Genomic DNA, 13575 nt, shown 5'->3' with positions numbered 1-13575 from the left:
CGTAATTTGATTATTTTTTTGTTTTTAATTAATTTATTTTTAATTTTTAATTTTAATTTAATTACTTTGTTTATATTTTGTTTGTTTATTTTTAAATTAGTTTAATTTTTTAAATTTTAATTTAAATTTGATTTTTTAATTAGTTTGATTTTTTAAATTTTAATTAGTTTAATTTTTAATAGGTTGAAATTTTTATTTCGTTTTTAATTTTGTAATTTTTATTAACTAGTTACGTAATTTGATTATTTGTTTGATTTTAATTTTTAATTTTTGATTAGTTTAATTTTTAAATTTTTAAAATTTTAATTTTAATTTTTTAATTTTACATTTTTATTTATTTTGTTTTTAATTAGTTTAATTATTATTTTTTAATTTAAATTTGATGTTTTAATTAGTTTGATTTTAATTAATTGGATTTTAATTTTTTTTTAAATTTTTAAATTTAAATTTATTTTATATTTGTTTATTTGTTGTTTATTTGATTGTTTGGTTTAATTAATTTTGTTTGTTTGTATGTTTTTTAATTTTTAGTTTTTAAATACTCTACCACAACGAATGTGTACAAAAATAGGTTTTTCTTTGTGTAGGTCCCAACAACCATTAACGACATCTGTTTCAAATTATCCCACACATCAAAGAAATTGACCACCAGCGCGCGCTGCCCGTTTTTTACAGGTGCCGCCCGGAGATTAATGGCTTTTCTCGTTCGGTTTGATAGCTGACCTTGTTTATAGCCGACAGGTGCTGGGTTCACTTAGTGCGTTGGTACGTGAGCGCGTCTCTGGAATTTCGGCTACCAGGTTTTATGGGTCATAAAACCAATTACGTTTTATAGCCGTAGAATATCTTTGTGGGGTAAACTAGGGGCTTCTCCGTGAAGCGTTTGCGTTTATTTGAGTACCAGCTGGCCAGCATGAGACAGGCTGGCGCCACACTTAACGGATGCTCTAGGGCTTTTTTCATTACCTTGTTTTTAGATTTTCTTGTACTACTAGTCTACACCTTTTTGAGATACACGTATACACATTCACACGCACACTAAAATTAGAACAAAAGTCTTCTTATATTTTATTTATTTATTAACGTTTTTCCAAGTCATCAAAGACTTTTAAAATAGCATGCTGAAAACTTAACAAGCGTTCAATACATACTCGATTATAGTAACATGGTTGAGGTGGGTGAGCAGGTGGGTGAAGGGTGAACAGTTGGGTGAAGGGGGAGCAGGTTGGTAAAGGGGGTGCAGGAGTAGGAGTAAAGGATATATAGTAAAAGACTCCACCACCTGAGTGAGGTGGGTGAGGAGGTGGATGAAGGGTGAGCAGGTGGATGAAGGGAGAGCAGGTGGGTGAAGGGGGAGCAGGTGGGTGAAGGGGGAGCAGGAGTAGGAGTAAAGGATATATAGTAAAAGACGCCACCACCTGGGTGAGGTGGGTGAGGAGGTGGATGTTAATTTTAATTTAATTTTTTAAATTTTTTCATCTGTTAGCTTTAAGGTGCTATAACTCTATATATTTAAATACATTTTTTGATTCGACCGAGTTTACTTTCCGTAACGTAAGTACATGTAAAGGGGGGTTTCCTATAAATCTGTAATGAATTAGGCCTTTTTGACTATGACTTGTTGGCCAGGGGTTGACATTTTTTTTGAGGTACAAGGACACACACACACACACTCACATACACACACACACACACACGAAATTCATACTAGGTCGGTAAAGGCGGAGAGAACTCATAGGTGACAACAAAAGCGACCCTTATTTTATTTACATAAAAGAGTGTTTTCCAAAAAGTGTCACCATTCCGTTGTCATTTTCGCAGCTGGGTTTATTTTAACTGCACCCCGTGCGGTCTTGTTTACATTTAAAAATACGTGTCGCGTGTCGTGTTCACATGTCTTTTCTAATAGAGAAACGAGAGGAAAGACAACTGTTCTAAAATTAGAACAACCTTGTTTACAGTCACGAGTAACGTCCCTTGTGAAAACATTCAATTTCTTTAACAAGTTAAAAAATAATTTAGGAAGACAATAGTTAACAACATTAAGACACCTCCCTTTTTGTTTTCTGTGACGACAAGGCACAATACACTTTTGTATTTTATGTCGCAAGTAGAGGGGTGGGATATTTTTTCTTTGTAAGCGTGTTGTAAACAAAGGGTAGAGGAGGTGATTACTAAGTAAGAGGAGAGAGAACGTGGTTTGCATCGCGATATTTGAAAACATGGTGATGTTTAACTATGCTTACAGACCTCAACCAAAAAAGGCAATGAAACTAGAACGAAGACGAATATATATCTTAGTCTTGCAGCAGATTACCTTGCCATGTTCGCTTTAGTATTACAGTTTTCATCAAACTTCTTTTTGACTTGAACTTCTTTAATTTAAGAAGGTTTACTTATACATTATACATTACGTCTAAATTACAATTTTTATTTTTACCACTCAATGTATTTTGTTTTCCTATATCTTGCATTGTCATCTTAATGTTTGATCACCTTAGTAAAAATTTGCTTTAGATTATAAACTTCAAGTTTTAAAAAACAACAACGTTATAGTACGTCGTGTCAAATAACACACCGTTTAAAATGTCTACATTTTAATTTCACCAAAATAATGACGTAAAAACTAAATATGATACGACGTTAGCATATCATATCATTCAATCAAATCAAATTTTATGTTTCAGAACCAGGTGACACGTGTCAGCTGTTTGACATCGCAGCCCCACCCACTGCCGTCTGTCCGAATGGCTACTACTGTGATTGTATTCACATGAAGTGTCATATCCTGCTTGGCTAGAAAAACCCTTAAAAACGGCCATTACAAAATTCAGGACCAGAAGACATATTCACTTATTTTAACTGTGGCTTGTATTTATAAATCATACATTCAGATTAAAAATAATGTTTATCTTCTCCCGGTTGTTTTTAAGTTAAGAATTGTAATTTGTAACTTGTATTTATATATCCTACATTCAGATATATAAACCTTATATCTCTTTTCCCGTTTGCAAAATGAGTTGGCTTGGTAATATTTTCTATAATAAAAGGACCCGTATAGTAAATTTAATCCCCTTAATTCTGTTTAATTCAGAGGCGTAGCGACCCTTCCCGGCGCCCGGGGACAAACTTTCAATTTGGCGCCCCCCTCGGGAGCAAATTTTCAATTTGCACCCCCCCTCAAGCTTTCGATTTGCACCCCCCCATCAAACTGCAAAATTGCAGCTAAAATGACATTTTTATTTATTTTTACAATCCATTTTGGCGCCCCCTAAAGTCGGCGCCCGGGGACATATGTCCCCCCTGCCCCCCCCATCGCTACGCCTCTGGTTTATATATATATATATATATATATATATATATATATATATATATATATATATATATATATATATATATATATATATATATATATATATATATATATACTACACTATCATTGTATGTGTGTGTTTGTTTGCCTTTTATTCATTACTACACCTTTCATCCGATTGCCATGAAATTTTAGGAAGTTGTTGAGAATAATCCTGGGGAGTCAAATTCCCAGGGGTGGCGATCCGGTATGACGCGATTTAATTGTTCTCTATATATGGTATATAAAAATAAAAGTCGATTGCGGAAAGACACCGTTCATCCGATAGCCATCAAAATTTGGGCAGTTGATTAGAACATTCCAGGGAAGGGTTCTGTAAAAAAAAATCTTTTTTTTTTTAGATTTCGTTAGGGGGGCGCCCCGGGAGGGTGCGATTTTTCTCTATATACGGTATAAAAAAATGAAAGTCGGTGCGGTTTGCCATGGAACTCTGGAGAGTAGATGAGAATACCCCCGAGAAGATTTCTGAGAAAAAAAAAGATTTCTTATAATCGGCGACCGGGAGGGTGCAATTTTCGTCAATGTTCGGTTTTGCGCCCAGAGTTCCAGAGCGGCTATGCTAGCACTTGGCATCCTTAACGGGCGTCCTGCATTGCGGTATGGGGTACTGCTATATTCGGAGGTAAAACTGCAACATGCGCAACCGCCGGCGCCTAGTCGATTGCGCGACCCGAAGCGCCCCGGACTCACATGCGAGCACTATTGCGCCTACGTTCGTTTAAAAAAGGCAATACAGTAGAGACACAATGGGCAACAATAATCGTTGAATTAATCGAATCAGGCGCACCCTCCGGCACGCCAGGAGGGGGTGATTTTGCTCGACAGGCTGACCCGTGAGCACCATTGCGCCTACGTTCATTTTAAACAGCAGGATAGAATAGGCAATGGATAAAATGGGTTGCTAAAGTCGCTCACTAAATTGAATTAGGTGGGTCCTCCGTAGTCTCTGCAGGGTGCGATTAGGCACCTATGGCTATCCCCCGAGCACTACGCGCCTGTTAGTTTTAAGGAGCACCCTACAATATTGATAATTCGGCACACGACATTCGATAATTAAACCGAGCTAGGGGCCGTACGTGGCGCCCCTGGGATAGTGTAATCGGGTTCACAAGAGCACCAATTTCTTTCCCCGACACTTAGGTGGTGAGGGATCAACGGTGATATTATGGTGAGTGATTGGCTTACACTCAAGGCTTACATATAGCACGCCCCGTAGTGTGCTGGGTGGTAGTGTAGGTAAACCTGTGCCCTGATGAATATGATCCAAGCACAGGCAATGTTTACTTCAAATAACTCAGTTTTAGAAAACAAGGAAGTACATTGAAATAGGGAGCAACTATTATTCTAATAAAGTAACGAGTGTTTATTATTTATATTTATTATTGTATCGTTCATTACCGAGTGTTGCAGAACAATATTTTTTTTGAGTTTTGAAAATAAAAATATTATTGATATTTGTGCATGAAGCTGAAGAGCCGCATCCTGACATCAAAAGAACCGCATGCGGCTCGCGAGCCGCAGGTTGCCGACCCCTGGTCTAGACGTGTTGCGTAACTTTGTGTAGTTTCTCTTTCCTAGAAACTTTCACAGCTTGCCATTTGCTTCTTTATTTTCTGTTCCAATATTGAAGTTCAGTGTAGGTTAGAATAAAGTCTACATCTGACTTATCACAGTTTCTCTTATTGGTTTATCTTGTATATCTTATTACAATTGAAACTTTCAGAAACATATAATAGAAGGAGTTCTGATATGTTACAATGCAAAATCGCAACAGAGTTTGCATGATGCTATTATACGTTTATTTCATTACAAAATAACCTTTGTAAAATAAAACAACATTTTGAATAGTAATTAATGAAAGCCAACTTAAAAAGAATTAATTCTGTTATCTTTAAATATACATTTTTTCCTTGCACATTTAAATATATTTTTTAGCGCAATTTCCATTCTGGAGAATTGCGTTTATTAACTCGTCTTTTCTGGGAATGGATGAATGGATGTGTGTCCGCAGCTTTAAGTCGTATCTCCTCCTCAACGAAGCAATATCGAGGTCTAGTTTCAAAGCAAATATGTTAAGCAATTTACCAGGATGAACATAGGCCAAAACAATTCCGGGTTTCTTTCATGGATTTCCCGGAAAAGCCAAAAAACCTCGAAAAAATGCAGTTTTTGGCCCATATCTCGGCAACCAGACCACTTAGCGACTTGAAACATGTACCAATCGATTCCTGCCATAATTTAGAACAATATTGCCGAAGAAAGTTTTCAAAAATATCCTTTCGTTCGGTCACAAAAAAATGTTTGAATTAATTAAAATTTGGACCGAATTAGTAAGCATTTTATCCAACCACACCACACGCGTCATCACGTTCAATATCTGCGCCATCACGTTCAATGGCTGCGACATCACGTTCGGTAGCTGGGCGCGCAATGGTTTTTAGTCATGTTACTCTATTGTAAATAAAACATGTAAAATACTGAATTTTTTTAAAATAAAAAACGTTTTAATAACTAACCAATGGTTTTACTAACCCTGCTCTTGATTTACGCTACGACAGAGCTATTTTTAGATAACATAAGGAAATTGCGCTAAAATTGTCACTAGACTTTTTTAATTACTTGTTTACAGACGTAGTTCCCCATTCTCCACTACATGCACTAAAAACATTTTTTTAAGTACTATATCGATATCTCGTATAAATCGATTCTATGAAAGTTTTTATTTATCTTGTACTGACAGACCCGTGACTAACCGGTACACACTCTGATCCTTCTCGATGAGTGGTAGTTATCGATTTTGACAAGTGTAATGAAGAGGTAGCTACGCCACTTGAACTCTGGACGATCATCTATTTAATACGGGCTGTAGTCGTGGACTACTCGGCTTTGTTACTGGCGTTCATCTCATTCGAACGCTGCGTCTGTGTGACGTTTCCCTTTGTTTTCAACACTCGATTCAACACAAACACGACCCGAATCGTTATGGTGCTGATTATGGTGTATTTGTTGCTGAATTTTCTACCCCTGTTTTGCAGCTTTGAGTTTCATGAAGCATATAGACCGGGTTCTAATGAAACTTACATTACTTTTATGGTCACTGATTTCTTTCTTCTGTGTGTGCAGTTGCATCTGTATATCATATGTTCAGGAGTTGCATATTTCTGTCAAATTTGTATCTTCGTCTGCGCTATTCTGATGTACCGAGGTCTCCGGAAATCCTCGCAGGTACGCAGCACAATGCAGGAGAAAAAGCTGGAGGATCTAGACAAATCGAAGTCCGGCGTGCTGTCGAAAAAAGAAAAGAAAGTGGTCAGGATGGTGATGATTCTTGCCTGTCTCTACCTACCAACAGCGGTGCCCCAAGTTGCATTTGCCATCGCGTTGCTGGTCATTCCAGATTTTATGTTCGGTCCGTTGGCCCAAGTCTACAACACCACCCACGGTTTCTTAGCCCTATCTCCACTGGTCAACGCGTCCTTCACCATCGTCATTTACTACAACTACAACAGCTACTTTATGAATACTTTGTTAAAATTCAAACAAAACTTAAATGAATTTAAAAAACCTTGTCTAAATTAAAATTCACAACCAGAACTTATTCATTTGGTTCCATCGAAAACAAAAATATACACACATATTTTCTAAAATGTACAATTTTGTTTATTTTTGTTTGATTAATTTAATGTGTTGATGTTTTAATTTATTTTTTTAGTCACCTTATATGTGTATTAGTAGAGATGTATGACTACAAACACCTGAAAGTTAAAAGATTGAAAATATTTTCCTCCTTGTCTAACAATATTTATTATTGTGAATTTTATCGTTTTTAAGCCCACGGCAATTAAAATTAGTGTAGTAAAATATCAAGTAATAATTATCTTTGTCAAAACAATAAACGGTAGATCTAGATTTAAAAAAAAACCTATGTTTTTCCATATTTACCACTTTCGCGTTTTCTTTTCTTTATTCTCTTTTCTTTTATTTCTCGCTCATATGGTCACAAATTCTTTTCTTTATTGTTTGTAATTATTTATTTACTTTTGCACAAATATGTGTTTGCATTAAACTAATCTTAAAACAAACTTTCAAGCTAGCTTTTTTAAAAAAAATTCTACGTTTATTAGTTTTGATACGGTTTTTTACCGTTTATGTTTAATTAGTATTCAACGCTGGTTGATAAAATGCTAAAATGTCTTAAGCACGTTTCCCTTTCTTTCATGCCATATATTCTCTAATTTGGAGATTTAAAAAATCACTAAGCTTAAATATGTTTGTAATTGTGAGGACTAAGTGTATTTGTGATACATACCTACTTATATTTTCATCGTTTACAAGCTAGGTTGTATAAAATCGATTATGAGATGTGTACAGTAGGGTCCGGATTATAAATGACTTCGGATATAAAAAAAAACAGGTAGGTAATGACACAATAAACGGACCACCTGTGTGAACGTGAAATTATTTACGGAAAGCGGAAAACGTGTTTAATTAAGAACTTTATGAACACAACTGTTTTTTTTTTGTTTTTCTTTTGCTGTGTTTTTTTTCGCCTCTGGGAAATGCGTGCTTTACTTTAGTAATAGTCGTAAAAAATATATATGTACTAAAATACGACAGTAATTTCAGAAGCATACTGTTAACATGTATATACAACATAAAATAATTTTAAACTGTCTTTTTTAAAACCATCTAGTTAGAATATCTACAAATTTCAGTGGAAATAAAATGACGTTGTTTTCAAGTTAAGGCTCTCTTGATCCCAGTATCATGAAAAATATAATTCAATCTTTTTATAAAATTTATTTTCAAACACATGTTTACAGCAGTTTTGTTGTCATTGTTATTATTTGCTCTACTTTTTTGTTTTAATAATTAGTTTGGGTATTTTCTAGCAGATTAGTTTATCTTACTGCTAGTTTCATATGGTTCTCAAAGTAACGTAAAAAGTATACATTTGCATTGGTATGTTAAAGGTAAGGGAAGTAGTGGGCTTTCTATGCTTCTATGTAATGAACTTCGAGCTACTTTATTCTGTATGAAAAATGGTGTTTTAGATTTGTATAGTGCTGTACTGATTCCTAAAGATACGTCACTAATTGTGGTTTACGAATGACCAGGATACGAATGGTTAAGGTAATGAATATCGAGGTTATTTTTTTTCAAAACTTTATTTTTTGTAAATAAATAAAGGTAGGCATACGCCAGAACTTAGAAAAATTAGATAGAATACAATAAAAGAATAACTTTTTATCGTGAATAAGTTTTAATATTTTTTCTACAAGAAAATATTCTAAACTATGTTAACAAACAAATTATTTGTAATTAGTGTTTGTTTTTTCTTTTACCCATTTAGTATCTATTTGTTACATTTTACACAAAGAAAATATCAGTAGTACAAGCAGGGCAATTCAGACAAGTGGCCTTCACCTATACTTCAAAATGTATCAAATGCTGATTGATACTTTTCCAATCACTCGAGTGAGAAAGCCAAGTTCGATATTTTCAGACACGGTGCGTGTACTCACTTAACAGCGCTTAATCAATGCTCGACTCGTGCAAACAGATCTCAGATTAACGCTCAACTCGTGCAAACAGATCTCAAAGTTGTAACCCACCAACCAGAACCGATGCATTGACGAGGGGTCATGTGAAGCGAACACCATCCGGATGACCTTGAGAGTTAAGTGAAGTGGCCTTACTCATGCACGTGCAGTAAGAAAAGCGTAATTTCAACACTTTACACGTGAGTTCTGCCTGCAATAAACCTCAGCGATGTTGACTGAATTTTATCAACGATTACAAAGTCTAGGGCGTAGAATTCGACGGTCCTTGCTAGTTTTAAATTTGTCTAGTAACAATATATTAAAATAATCTTATCAAGTACGCAGTACAATGCATAGCCGTTAAAACAGAAAGTTTTTTAGGCGATTGACTTCTAAGGTGTTAAAAACATTGTATAGTCAAATCGGTAGATTCTCTCATCGTGAAGTGTGTGTGTGTGTGTGTGGGGGGTGTTTTTCTATTTATTTCCTGGGCCGCTTGAACCCATCTAATGGAACGATGTGGCCTAAGCGGTAGAGCGCTAGCCTGCTAACCCGAAAGTCTCGAGTTCGAATAATGTCCAAGTCAGTAGAGTGTCCCTGAGTCCACCCAGCTCTTATGAGTACCTAACTTATGGAAAGTAAAGGCGGTTGTGCAAATTGCTGACCACGCCTTCACTTCATTTGCCGAGGTCAAGAAACATTTGAACTCTACTTCCTCTGCCTAATGGATTGCTAGGTCTAAATAGGATTCTTTACTTTTGGACAATGCTATCCACCCCTGCATGCACAACTCACCTCATTCAGCACGACACGTTTTTTTTAGCAGCACTTGATATTCTACACTCTCCCCAACACTGACACACACACACACACACACACTGACATATACACATCTCTATAAATGCTATTAAAAATTTGCACCACCAATATTTTTTAAAACAAGTTCTTTGCGCCCCCCCCCCCTAAAAAATAAAAATAATTATTAAGTACCATATTTATTATTACTATCCCGTTAAATTCTGGTAAGAACTGTCCGTAGAAGTGACACAGCGTTGTCAAAATTATATTTTGGTCTTCGCTATTTTATTGTAACAAGGCCTTAGTGACTCCCTCCTCACAACTACACTAAAGAACGCAGGAGGATAGACGTACTTGGGGAGGGGACTCTTGGAGGCAAGATGTACACGGGGAGGGAACTCTAATATCTTAAAAACACAAGTTATCTCTGAAAGAAAGAAGAACAGTTAGGCACTAGACTACCCGTCATCCCTTGGATAACTGTGGGTTTCGGGGGGCATCCTTAAAAAAAAACATCACGTCTGTCACTTATCGTCACAAAAAAACCAGACCCCACATTCAAAAAGATGTTTTTTATCTTTTAAAAACACCGATTTCGGACTATCCTTTCATATACTGACGTCACAGGTGACCTACTCAACTCTACTTTACCTGCCCAGTGTCCCGCCAAGTCTCAGAAAACATGTTTTATCGTTTAAAAAAACCGATCTAGATCTAGATAGAATTATCTAGATCTAGATTCTACGACTCGTTTGCTTAAGTCTTAAGTCTAGTTTTTGCGTAACTTTTGCTAGATCTAGATTAGACCTATTCTAGATAGATCTAGATCAAGATAGATAAATGACAAAAATTTATATTAAGTATTTAAGGACTAAAAATATGTATTATGATTTTAAAATGGATTGTATTTTTTTTCTAATTAATCTTTGGTTTGTATCAAATTAATCTTTGCTTTGACCTGGATTCTAGATCTAGAATGATCTATAAATAACTTTCTTGGCCACCGGTTATATAGATCTAAAAATAAATAGATAACTTTCTTGGACAGATTGAAGAGCTAGAAAAATTTATTGTAAAACTAAATAAAAAAAAGACAGTTGAAAATTTATATAAGTGTTGGAACGTGATGAAAACAGCAAACTGACGTATTGTTAAAGTCATAGCCGACAGAAAATTAGCTTTAGAACGCGTTAAACATTTAAATGGGCCCCAAAGTCTATGATGGAAGCCGCCATTTTATTGTACTAAAAAGTAAACAAATCATGTGACGTCACTATTCAGTCAAAGTAAAGCCATTGGTTGAAAATTTTAAAATTAATGTGGTTAATTTACCTATGAATAAATCAATAAATTGATTAACGTCTGTAAATAAATTTGTGATTAAAGTCTGTCTGAAAAGAAAAATTGTTTTCTACCTAATTACTATTCTACAGCTCTACAAATAACGCAGATTTTCTACAGTAGTCAATCGGACAAACAATCAAATAAATATTCAAACATGTAAACAAACTTAAGTTTTTGTAGTATATATATATATATATATATATATATATATATATATATATATATATATATATATATATATATATATATATATATATATATATATATATATATATATATAAGTAGTGTGTCAGTCCTTCTGTCTTCACTATAGATTTTGGAACCATAAAGGTAAACATAGCACCATGCAGTGCTTTACAGTGCATTGCAGTGTCTTATTATTATTATAGTCATTATAGAGTAGGGTTTGTTTATACAACGACATAAAGTTATTTTATAGTTGCCGCTGTTTTTACTCTTTTGCATAACGTAAAGAAAATATTAAACACGCATATTGCTGAAACATATTAAAAGGATCAATGTCAAATATCATTTTTGTTTATATTCCTAGAAAATGTGGAAACATTTTCATAACAGTAGATCGAAAAAACGAATTGATTCAATTTTTTTTTGGTAATTTTTGCAAGGGAGGTGATTTAAAAATAAATTTAATTCATCAATAATTGAAGTTATTTTTTAAAGAACTACCGCATTGATTATTATATTTTAAGGTTCATAATTAAAATAGAAACATGTTAAGATTATTTATATTATTTTCTAATTAGTCTATGATTTCTAAACACGATTTTTTGTTTTTGTTTTTCTGTGTTATTAAAAATCAGATGTTGACAGAGGTCGCGGTGATCCCCGAAGCGTCATTGCAGTTATCATGAGCGTCGAGGGAGCTTTTTACAAGCTAGGAACGGAACATGGTGTTCTAAAACAATTATATGCTAGAAGTGAGTTTTCAATTCTTCAGGAAAAACTGCTCTCATTGTCGTCCGTTGGCACAGAGGTAAAATTACTACGAACCATCGCATCTTCACAATCACTGACCGGCAGCCAAGGCTACATTTGCTGCAATTGCACAACCAAGTGCGCAACAAATCGATGCAAGTGTACAAATAACAAGCTACAATGTAATTCTAAATGCCATAAAAGTTCAACTTGTAACAAGTGATAATATTGATTGAGACTATAGTACAATAAAATAATGTGAATGTTTCCGTCATTTACTTTATTTAATAATCATTAAAGACTTAATTTGGTGATTTTTACGGGATAAAAAACCCAAAATCTGCTCATGACCTTCTAATTCGGCCTTTGGCCAGTCCACCATGGCGGACTGGCCGGTCAAGGCCGAAATCAAGAGCCATTTCAGACTTTGGCCGGTCCATCCTGGCCAGTCCGCGGATTGGCCGGCCAAAGGCCGAAGTTAAGTTTCGGACTTTGACCGGTCAATGGGAGACGATATTGGACAATGCGTGCTATATATATATATATATATATATATATATATATATATATATATATATATATATATATATATATGTATGTATATATATATATATATATACAAACACACACACACACACACACATATATATATATATATATATAAATTAATATATATATATATATATATATATATATATATATACATATATATATATATATATATATATACATATATATATATATATATATATATATATATATATATATATATATATATATATATATATATATATATATATATATATCTGTGAGTGATACTTAATTTATCAAGTTTCAGAATGCATTGTATATTAAATCAGTGAGGTGAGCATATCAGGATGACTGTGAGCGGTTGCATCAATTACACGTATTCTCTTAAACTCAAAAGCACACACATTTGCCTGACATGCTTATAATACAATATTTTTAAAATTAAACTTGACAAAATAGGTAATTCAAATGTGGTTTTTGGTAAATTGATATTTTTTTGTGCAGTTCATGTCTATTCTTTTCTTGATAAACCATGTCTGTTTATTATGCTTTAGTGATTGTTCTCTAACAATTTTGTTTACATTATTGAATGAGATCATAATGAGATCATAATGAGATCTATATGCATGAAATGTACATCTAATAACACTGTCAATATTGATATTTCAGTACCAGCACTTGCTTTCAACTCCTCTACATATTATTATTTGCTTCAACTTTTTGCGCACTTTCAAAAGCGCTGACTTTGGTGTATTCATAAACGGTACTAAACCAAATATGAAAATGATATTTTGTTAACTTCATACTATAACTCTTCACAAATTTATTTTCTTGTTGATATATTTAAAACTAGATCTATATCAAATCATCATTTACTATTGTGATTTTTATAGAGTTCTAGAAAAGGTACGTATTACAAGAATAATAACATCTTAAAATTTTAACTCGTCAACCGAATTACATGAGTTACCGCTAGGATAATACGGCAGAAGAATAAAGTAGATCTATGTGTTTATGCAGTTTATGAGAGCTTGAAATCTAAATGGACAC

Source organism: Physella acuta, unplaced genomic scaffold, assembly GCF_028476545.2.
Source record: "Physella acuta isolate Inbredline_101_S28 unplaced genomic scaffold, ASM2847654v3 ptg000312l, whole genome shotgun sequence".
In the NCBI taxonomy this organism is placed as follows: Eukaryota; Metazoa; Mollusca; class Gastropoda; family Physidae; genus Physella; species Physella acuta.
This window is presented reverse-complemented; position numbering follows the sequence as displayed.